Source organism: Cupressus sempervirens, chromosome 7 (assembly GCF_028749045.1).
Source record: "Cupressus sempervirens isolate cs-2001-9-10 chromosome 7, ASM2874904v1, whole genome shotgun sequence".
Taxonomy (NCBI): Eukaryota; Viridiplantae; Streptophyta; class Pinopsida; order Cupressales; family Cupressaceae; genus Cupressus; species Cupressus sempervirens.
In genome coordinates, this window is record NC_143124.1 from 314359665 (window position 1) to 314370641 (window position 10977).

Sequence of the window (10977 nt, forward strand, 5' to 3'; positions counted from 1 at the left end):
ATTATATTTATAGTTAATAATAATAATAACAATAATAATATATATTACTATACTATATTTAATAATAATAGGCAAAATCATAAAAATATAATATAATAATCATATAGAATAATCAAATTTGTTGACATTGCCCACAGTTTCAAAATTTTGACTTCCCTCCAAAATTTGGGCATCCATTTTGAGTACCTAATATCATCTTGGGTATTCCATTTTAGATCAAATACTTGATATGAGACCAGGTACCCAAAATACTGGCATGCTTTTCCCATCATATTCCATGTCACTGTAGAACTACAAATCACGTTTTTTGTGGGCCATTTTCATGGATTTTGAGAAAACTAGATTTTTGGGTTCCATACGATAGAAAAAGGTTCTATAATGTATGATTAGGTGTTCAATATTGTTTTTTGAATGGGGAGAAGTAGTCATTGAAAGGCTAAACCCAAAATGAAGGTATCGAATGAAGACATTTTAACATATAGGGAAAGGGACAAGCTAAATCACTGAAGGAAGAGACAAAGTATGTTAAATGTGAGTCAAGTTGATGATGTATTGATTAAAGGTGAAATCATGGAGTTGGATAATGAATATGTGCAGTTGGGGAATGAAAATGTATGAATTGATGATGATAATGCCAGGATTGAAAATTTAGAGAATGAAATGCTACTAGGTCATAATGTAAATTGTATGATTGAACATGTTGAAAATGGCAATGCACACAAACGTTACATATCTCCTAATTATAATTGACATGAAGGTTCTAGAATACCAAAATGGATAATTGAAATTGGTGAAATGATTATTACGAATTTGGAAGGGAAAAATTTAGAAGGAACCATTTGGTTATGGGCTTCAAGACTATATAAGATGTTTTTCAACAAGAAGACAGTTGTGGAACAATGTCAACTTTTTATACACTTATTAAAGATGCAAAATATGAGAACTATGCTTTTCAAATTGAAGATTCATGTCAATAAAAAATTGGAAAGAAATGCCATTATTGTGAAGAATCTTTTTAGTGCTCTCAATAGCATTGGGAAAAATGGTAGGGAGAAGGATAAGAGAACTTCTCGAAGGGTTATTACAACCTCTTTGGTAAGTCATCATTTGAGAAAGGGTACATATATGAGATATACTTGTATTGATTAGAGAGAATTGATGATCCTCTTCAAAATGAAACATGGGCTTTTGGTGAGAGACTTCCACGTTTTGAAAAGAAGCTATCCAATGATGTGAAGGAAGAAATTACACAATTTTGGTGCTCTAGCTCAAGAGTATCACCCAATGCTAAAGACATGTTAAAATTGATAATTGGCATCAGAGACTTGACACCACATCCTAAACATTATTTGGAGGTAAGTCAAACTATGTTGTTCAAACAATTTAGAGAGAGTCATCCAATATTACATATGTTACAAAGGGCTTTTGAATATTTGAAGCCATTTTATTGTGTGCCACCTAAAATTTGGAATACATGTTGCAAATATCATTTCGAGTTTTTATAATCATTTATTATGCTATCCATTCTACTTTGATAGTAAAGAAATATTGGAGAACTTTGCTGCTAGTGCTCAACCAAAATCATCAAGAGACTTGCTAAATCAATTTTTATGTCGTTGAGTTGATGTTTGTTTCTCTTATAGAAATGCTTGCTTAAATGAGAAGTTTTTAGAATGTGGTGGCTTATCCAAGTTTGCCACATGTTTTCATGAGTGGTGCAAACAAGATCTTGGGAAGAAAATAGTAAAAAAAATGCTATATGAAATGGTGAAATACACATTGAAGAGTGGGGTTGAGGGATCTAGATGTGAATTGGTTGCAAAAAAAATTAGTGTGGCTAGTTTTATTTCAGATTTCAAGACAATCCTTTCTACAAGTATGCAATATATAGTCATAGGTCTCAGTGGTTGGATCAAGAATTTAGAATGTGTATGAAGACTTTTCCCATTCGTACTATTATGTTAGTTGTTGACTTTGCTGAGAACTTCATATTGCAGCCTCAAAATAAGACATAATCTCATTATTACAACTCCATTCATGTTGCTATTTTTGTCCATATAATGTATAGACATTCCCTTGATATTCTGGAAGATAACTAGAAGATTATTAGAGAGTACCATTTTTATATGGGTGATGATAGATCTCACTCTCATGAGTTTGTACAACATTATTTTGAGAATTATTTTTATTTCTTATAGGACCATGCAATTTCTATAAATAAATATATCATTTGGTAAGATAATTGTTTAGGTCAATTCAAGAATGCTTGCATATTTTATTGGTTGTGTCTAGGATGCACATAGAGATGGGGGTGCCTCACATTTAGAGTTTTTTTGAGTTTGGTCATGGAAAAGGGGAACATGATGGAGCAAGGACATGTGTGAAGAGAGCTCTAGTTAAGGAGCAATTGAAGATTTTAGGAGCATAGCTTCTTGACGCGCATAGCATTGTTGATTTGTGTAGTTCAACATTATCATGGGGGGACTCTTGATTCAATAGTAGATAGGTTCCTTTGGTTGGTTGAGCAAGGGTCCATAGGTGATAGATCATATTATACTACAGTGAGAGACTCATCAAAAAAGCATTCATTTTAGAGATTTGATTCTAGTACATGGACCATTTGGATATGACAACTAGCTTTCTTTTGTCCTAGTTATTTTTAGTGTGATTGGGATCACTGTACAACTTGTAGATCCAAAAAGTAATCATACATATCCAAATCAAGCACTGATAACCATATCATCATGAGACCAAACTTGAATATACAATGACATTAAAACTTAAATCTCCAATGCCATAAACTCGCAATTTTACCATAGTCAAAATATACCATAAACTATTCAGATAAATATATCAACAAATAAATCATGCCAAACTTGCACCAAATCTAAACCAATGTGTAGAGCTCTCTAAGAGCTTTCCGTTGACTACTTGAAGTCCAATATCTGACTCTGTATGTCCAGGTTATGCCCTAATCTGTGCTCAAAATAAATAAAATCTAAGTTTAGGGCTCTTAAAACCTACCAAAATTTCAAAAACATAGAACCAAACCTAGATCATGTTATAGTGCTCCGAATTAGCTTTTCAACGCCTATAAGAACTCCAAAATCTGATATCCTGAGAGAAAGTTATGATCGTTTTACTAAGACAATCTTTTTACCATTTTCACTGCGATATTTTATTTTATTTATTTTATTTTTTTGTGATGAAAATTTTGATGAGATTAAATTTGATGGCCATCACGAGCTGAAACTAAAAAACTCTTTCATTTCCTCTGAACATGGCCAAACTAGGGCATATTACATAGCAAAATTTATGGAAATGTCAACCTGGATCCAATGGTGAGGTCTGTTTTTACCCAGGAGTTAATTTCTACGTGCTACCCCCCAAAACCCTCCTTTAATTTAAACATCCAAAAAATCATTTTGTCCAACAATTTCACATTCTCAAATCTTTTAACATTCCATCATAACAGCAAACCCAAAACCCTCAGATCTGCAATAAATCATTCATATATCTTGTCCTTTTCTTTTATCCTCTCATACATTCCCATGGATTCAATCTAGGGTTACAAACAATAAAACCATAGCTCTGATACCACTTGTAAGGAAACTTGGCAACAAATAATATAACCATTTCCACATAACCCACAATAGATTTGAAATAAATAGGGAATTAAAATCCACATGCAAGAGAATAGACAACATACCCACAACATTGTGACACATGATATACCCTAGAAAACCCTCATTGAGGGAAAAATATAGCCTCCAAAAGCATCCATCACCATGTATTATTCAGCAAAAAATACCATTGTAATACAACCATGGAAGCCTTCATGGCCATAGCCACAACCGAGAAAACTATGTGAACAAGCATGAATCCACACATCTGATGTCATGCTTTCAACCTTCACAAATGCTCCCTTGGCTAACCTGTCAAACCTTGTTCTGCTCGACTCTTTCCTTTCTCACTCTTACTCTACAACAACTATCCTTGTGGCTGCTTATATAGTAGCAAGTCACACAAAACTTTTAAGTGGTATTACATAAACCATGTGCTAAAACCATGTGCTACCTAACCCACTGACCCCCCATTTAATATTGGGCATTTAATTCTTTTCTCCAATATTAAATAATTACATAAAATATTATCACAATGTTATAATACAACTCATCAAGAATGTTTCATGGGAATATTTACATGTTGCATGTCCATCTAGATGCAACATTACATAATAAAATAAAATAATAAAATAACAATATTATGCAATGCGTGCAACACCCATTATCTCAACAGCTGGAACATGGCTACAAACAAACATGCTTAGAAGGAATGGAATTCCTGCATTCGAAGACTATCAAAAGCACAAAAAAATTCTCATATATTCACATCTTATTAGAGCAACAAATGTAAAGTTGTTGAAGCATCAAGGAAGACCAAAATTAAAAGAACTTTTTACTATTACTAATGCTAATCATGAAGCCATATTGGAAACCCTAAGACAGAGAAAGGATCCTACTAGAATACTTGACTAAGTATATTTAATTCTTAAGTTATTTTGTTCATAATGATTTGATGAACCGATGATTATCTTGTTTAATAAAATAAGTTACTAATCTTTTTTATTATATTGGAATGTAGGTATATCATGAAGAATAGCCATGCATGAAGATAAAAACTAAATAAGGAGCAGAACGATGAAAATTCTATTCTATTTTTGACAGTACAATTTTTGGTAGTTATGTATTGTTTTAATAATGATGAAACACGTGAGATATTGTAAATATAAACTTGTTGATTTAATGTAAGAAACAAAGATGATTTTACTTAACGCAATTTATGCGAAGGGACCTAAAAAATGATAATTTTAATACATACTAAAACCAAACTTGCATTGCACCCAATGCCAAAAACTTGAGAGAGATAAAAAAATAATGTTTTTTCTTGATAATAACCCTAGTGACACCCTTGTTTCAGTCACAGAGAGCCTCCATCATCCACTGCAACCCCATACTGAAGAGTCTCCAAGGTACTCTATGGGTGTGTCAAGGTTGATCTTTTGAGGGTCTTAACTTGGAGCTTGTGCAAGATATTTATGAAATGTTGAATGCTACAAGATGCTCATGCCGAGGCCTAAAATATTGTATCTCATTTTTAAGAGCTCACATTCCATTTGGATTAGGCACAAAAATCTCGCTTGATGCCAAAACTCACAGTGTGCCTTAGTTCATAGGTGCATCACAGTATAACTCTGAAACCATTGATCTTGGCATCGAATCATTAGTTCCATTAGCTCTAGATGGGTAGGTAAATACTAGTGACACCCTTGTTTAGACTATGGAGAGCATCCATCATTCATGGCCACCTTGTACCAAAGAGTCTCAAAGGTGCTCTAAGTGTGTGTCAAGGTCAATTTTTTGAGGGTCTTAACTCAAAGCTAATGGGGGTTATCAATGAAATATTAAATTCTATCAGATGGTCATGTTGAAACTTAAAAATAAACTATCTCATTTCAAGAGATCACATTTTGTTTGGATTCAGTACAACGATCTCACTCGATACCAAAACTAGTAGTGTACCTCAGTTGATAGGTGCATTACAATGTAACTTTGAAACTACTAATCTTGGCATCAAATCATCAGTGCCATTAGCTCTAGATGGGTGGGTGAATCCTAGTGACACCCTTATTCTTGCCATCCAGAGCCTCCATGTAGTGCTTGGCCCTAGGTCACATTTTTGTTATCATGGCCGAACTCTATTAAACTAGTTATATGTTGATGGTTAGTAGCATTGTTTTGAGACTATGTGATTTTGTGCTATGGGTTCAGTTGATATATGATGTGATTACTTAGACTCTACATTTCATGTATGCATGATGATTATTACATTACTTTTAATGGAATGTTGTCATTGCTTATATTACTATATATATGTTGTGAATGGTTTAACTTTCATGTTTAAAAATAAATAAAAATGCTACCAAAATTAGTAGAGAAACTTTAGGTTAATTCTTTGGATCCCTTGGTGGGGCATTACATTTGGTATTAGAGCCTGAGTTTCTACATTGGGAGCTTTGGGTATTTTGAAACAAAACTTCAACTATTATTTACATATTTTTCATACTTCAACACTTAGGTTTCAAACCTGAAATTATACTAAAAACCTAAACATCGGTAAAACTGAAAATTGAAACTTATTCTGTTTTCAAAACATGTATCTTTTATCTATATTTTAAAGTAGTATGCATTTGATTATCTTTGTGAGCATTATGTTGCTCTTATTTAGAATGTATTAGAGGATCTATTTTAGTAGTTGTTAGAAGAATGAATGTTGGATCAATATGGTTTTCAGTTTATCATTAAATTAAAATCATATTGCTCTAAGTGTGTTGTAGTGTCACTAGTGGAATCATATTCCTCTACAGGGAGAAAGGGTTCAATGGGACCTACAAAGTGAGTTCTTCAATATTATCATTCATGTAGGCTTCCAGGAGTAAGCCTAATTCTAGGGGGGGTGGATGTAGTGCCTACCCCTAGGTCACATTTTTACTATCATGGCCAAACTCTATTAGACTAGTTATATGTTGATGGTTAGTAGCATTATTTTGAGACTATCAGATTTTATGCTATGGATTCAGTTGATTTATGATGTGATTATTTAGACTCTACATTTCATGCATGCATTATGATTATTAAATTAATTTCAATGGAATGCTTGTTATTTCTTCCATTACTATATGTATGTTGTGAATGGTTTAACTTTCATGTTTAAAAAAAAAAAATGCTACCAAACTTAGAGAAACTTTAGGTTAATTCTTTGTATACCTTGGCGGGACATTACACTCCACCATTCACGGCCACGCTATACTGAAGAGTCTCCAAGGTGCTCTAAGTGCCTGTTGAGGTCAATATTTTGAGGGTCATAACTTAGAGCTCATAGGGGCTATTGATGAAATGCTAAATGCTACATGATGGTCATATTGAGCCCTAAAATAAACTACCTCATTTTTGAGAGATCACATTCCATTTAGATTCAGCACAACAATCTTGTTCGATGCCAAAACTTGTAGTGTGCCTCAGTTCATAGGTGCATCACAACATAACTTTCAATACCACTAATCTTGGCATCAAATCCTAAGCTTCATTAGCTCTAAATGGGTAGGTGAACCCTAGTGATACACTTTTTCTAGCCATGGAAATCATCCATCATTTATGGCCATCCTACACTGAAGAGTCTCCAAGGTTCTCTAAGTGCATGTCAAGGTTGATCTTCCAAGGATCATAACTCAAAGCTCGTGGGGGATATTGATGAAAAATTGAATGCTACAAGATGGTTATGCCAAGGACTAAAATAATCTATATTATTTTTAAGAGATCACATTCTATTTGGATTCAGCACAATGATCTTGCTCGATGCTATAACTCATAGTGTGCCTTAGTTCATAGGTGCATCACATTGTAACTTTGAAATCACTTATCTTGGCATTGAATCGTCAGTGCCATTAGCTTTAGATGGGTGGGTGAACCCTAGTGAACCAAAATTAGTAGAGAAACTTCAGGTTAATTCTTTGGATCCCTTGGTGGGGCATTACATTTGGTATTAGAGCCTGAGTTTCTACATTGGGAGCTCTGAGTATTTTGAAACAAAACTTCAACTATTATTTACATATTTTTCATACTTCAACAGTTAGGTTTCAAACCTAAAATTATACTAAAAACCTAAACATCTGTAAAACTGAAAATTGAAACTTATTTTATTTTCAAAACATGTATCTTTTATCTATATTTTAAAGTAGTATGCCTTTGATTATCTTTGTGAGCATTATGTTGCTCTTATTTAGAATGTATTAGAGGATCTATTTTAGTAGTTGTTAGAAGAATGAATGTTGGATCAATATGGTTTTCAGTTTATCATTAAACCAGAATCATATTGCTCTAAGTGTGTTGTAGTGTCACTGGTGGAATCATATTCCCCTACAGGGAGAAAGGGTTCAATGGGACCTACATAGTGAATTCTTCAGTATTATCATTCATGTAGGCTTCCAGGAGTAAGCCTAATTCTAGGGGGGGGGTGGATGTAGTGCCTACCCCTAGGTCACATTTTTGCTATCATAGCTGAACTCTATTAGAGTAGTTATATATTGATGGTTAGTAGCATTATTTTGAGACTATCAGATTTTGTGCTATGGATTCAATTGATTTATGATGTGATTATTTAGACTCTACATTTCATGCATGCATTATGATTATTACATTAATTTCAATGGAATGCTTGTTATTTCTTCCATTACTATATGTATGTTGTGAATGGTTTAACTTTAATGTTTTAAAAAAAAAAAATGCTACCAAACTTAGAGAAACTTTAGGTTAATTCTTTGGATCCCTTGGCGGGACATTACACTCCACCATTCACGGCCACGCTATACTGAAGAGTCTCCAAGGTGCTCTAAGTGCCTGTTGAGGTCAATATTTTGAGGGTCATAACTCAGAGCTCATAGGGGCTATTGATGAAATGTTAAATGCTACATGATGGTCATATTGAGCCCTAAAATAAACTACCTCATTTTTGAGAGATCACATCCCATTTAGATTTAGCACAACAATCTTGTTCGATGCCAAAACTTGTAGTGTGCCTCAGTTCATAGGTGCATCACAACATAACTTTCAAAACCACTGATCTTGGGATCAAATCCTTAGCTTCATTAGCTCTAAATGGGTAGGTGAACCCTAGTGACACACTTTTTCTAGCCATGGAAATCATCCATCATTTGCGACCACCCTATAGTGAAGAGTCTCCAAGGTTCTCTAAGTGCGTGTCGAGGTTGATCTTCCAAGGGTCATAACTCAAAGCTCACAGGGGATATTGATGAAAAATTGAATGCTACAAGATGGTCATGCCAAGCCCTAAAATAATCTATCTTATTTTTGAGAGATCACATTCTATTTGGATTCAGCACAATGATCTTGCTTGATGCTAGAACTCATAGTGTTCCTTAGTTCATAGGTGCATCGCATTGTAACTTTGAAACCACTAATCTTGGAATTGAATCGTTAGTGCCATTAGCTTTAGATGGGTGGGTGAACCCTAGTGACACCATTTTTTTTGGCTATAGAGAGCTTCCATCATCCACGAACACCCCATACCAAAGAGTCTCCAAGGTGCTCTAAGTGTGTATTGAGGTCAATCTTCTAAGGGTGTTAACTTGGAGCATGTAGGGGCTATCAATGAAATGTAAAATGATATAGAACAACCATGTTGAGGAATAAAATAACCTATCTCATTTTTGAGAGATCACATTCGGTTTGGATTCAGCATAACAATCTTGCTCGATGCCAAAACTCACAATGTGTCTCAGTTCATAGGTGCATCATAACATAACTTTGAAACTGTTGATCTTGGCATTGAATCATTAGTGCCATTAGCTACATATGGGTGAGTGAAACCTAGTCAAGCTATTGTATTGGCTGCAGAGAGCCTCCATCAACTGCAGTCACCACCTACTAAAGAGTCTCCAAGGTGCTCTAAGTGCATGTCAAGGTCAATCTTTTGAGGGTTGTACCTCAGAGTTCATGAGGGCTATCAATAAAATGATCAATGCTACATTATGATCATGCTGAGACCTAAAATAACTTATCTCATTTTTAAGAGATCACATTCCATTTAGATTTGACATAGCGATCTCGTTGGATGCTAAAACTCATAGTTTGCCTCAGCTCATAGGTGCATCACAACGGTACTTTGACACTGCTGATCTTGGCATCAAATCATTAGTGTTATTATCTCTGAGTGGGTAGGTAAACCCTAATGGCACCCTTTTTCTAGCCATAGAGAGCCTCCATCATCTACAGCCACCTCATACTAAAGAGTCTCCAAGGTGCTCTAAGTGTGTATCGAGGTAGATATTCTGAGGGTCATAACTCAAAGTTCATTGGGCCTATTGATAAAACATTGAATATTACATGATTTTCATGCCAAGGCTTAAAATAACCTATCTCATTTTTGAGAGATCACATTCCATCTAGATTCAGCACAACGATCTCGCTTGCTATCAAAACTCGCAGTGTGCCTTAGTTCATAGGTGCATCATAGCATGAATTTGAAATTACTATTCTTGGCATCAAATCATCAGCACCATTATCTTTGGATGGGTAGGTGAACCCTACTGACACCCTTGTTCTAGCCGCGGAGAGCCTCCATCATTCGCAGCTACCCTAGTGAAGGAGCACCTAGGTGTTGGAAATGATTGAAAAGATCATGAATGAAGGATAATGGAACTGGTAAAGAATGTCTTCAATCATTGTTTTGTCATTGATGTCAAACTTGCTACTTCTAGGAATGACAATTGCTTTAGTGATCCAAATACTATTAATTGGTTAATAGGCAAGGAGGTGGCAATCAATAAGACGTAACTAAAGTACCTAGAGAAAAGTTGAAGTTATGATGATGTAATGAAGTATAAGGATCAGCTAAGCCATTAGTAAAATAATATATTAATGACATACTCTAAGAGGATGGACACACTAAGATACATCAAAGATGTAAGGATTAACTAAGTTCATTAGAAAGAACCGAGCAAGCTAGTTAAGAGACAAACAGATTCTCAGTTGAAGCCGAGCAAGTTCACCTTTAGTATAAGCTGAGTGATTACTCAGATGTCGAGTAACACAGAATCCTTCAGATGCCAAGTAATTTTTCAAATGCTGAGGAAACCAAAAATCCTTTAGGTGCCGAGTTGTAGAAAAAGATAATGGATGTCGAGTAAGTTTTCAAGTGCCGAGCAAAGCCAAAATGCTTCAGGTGCCAAGTCCCAGTAAATAACATTAAGAAGTTGAGTAACACAAACGGTCTCGAGCATCAGTAAACCAATAATGCCGAGTTGCTGCATTATTTGTTAAAGACAAGATTCACCAGATCAGCAGTGATAAGGTTGTTACATCAAATTTTGTGAAGTAGTTGGAAGTTATGAATGATGAG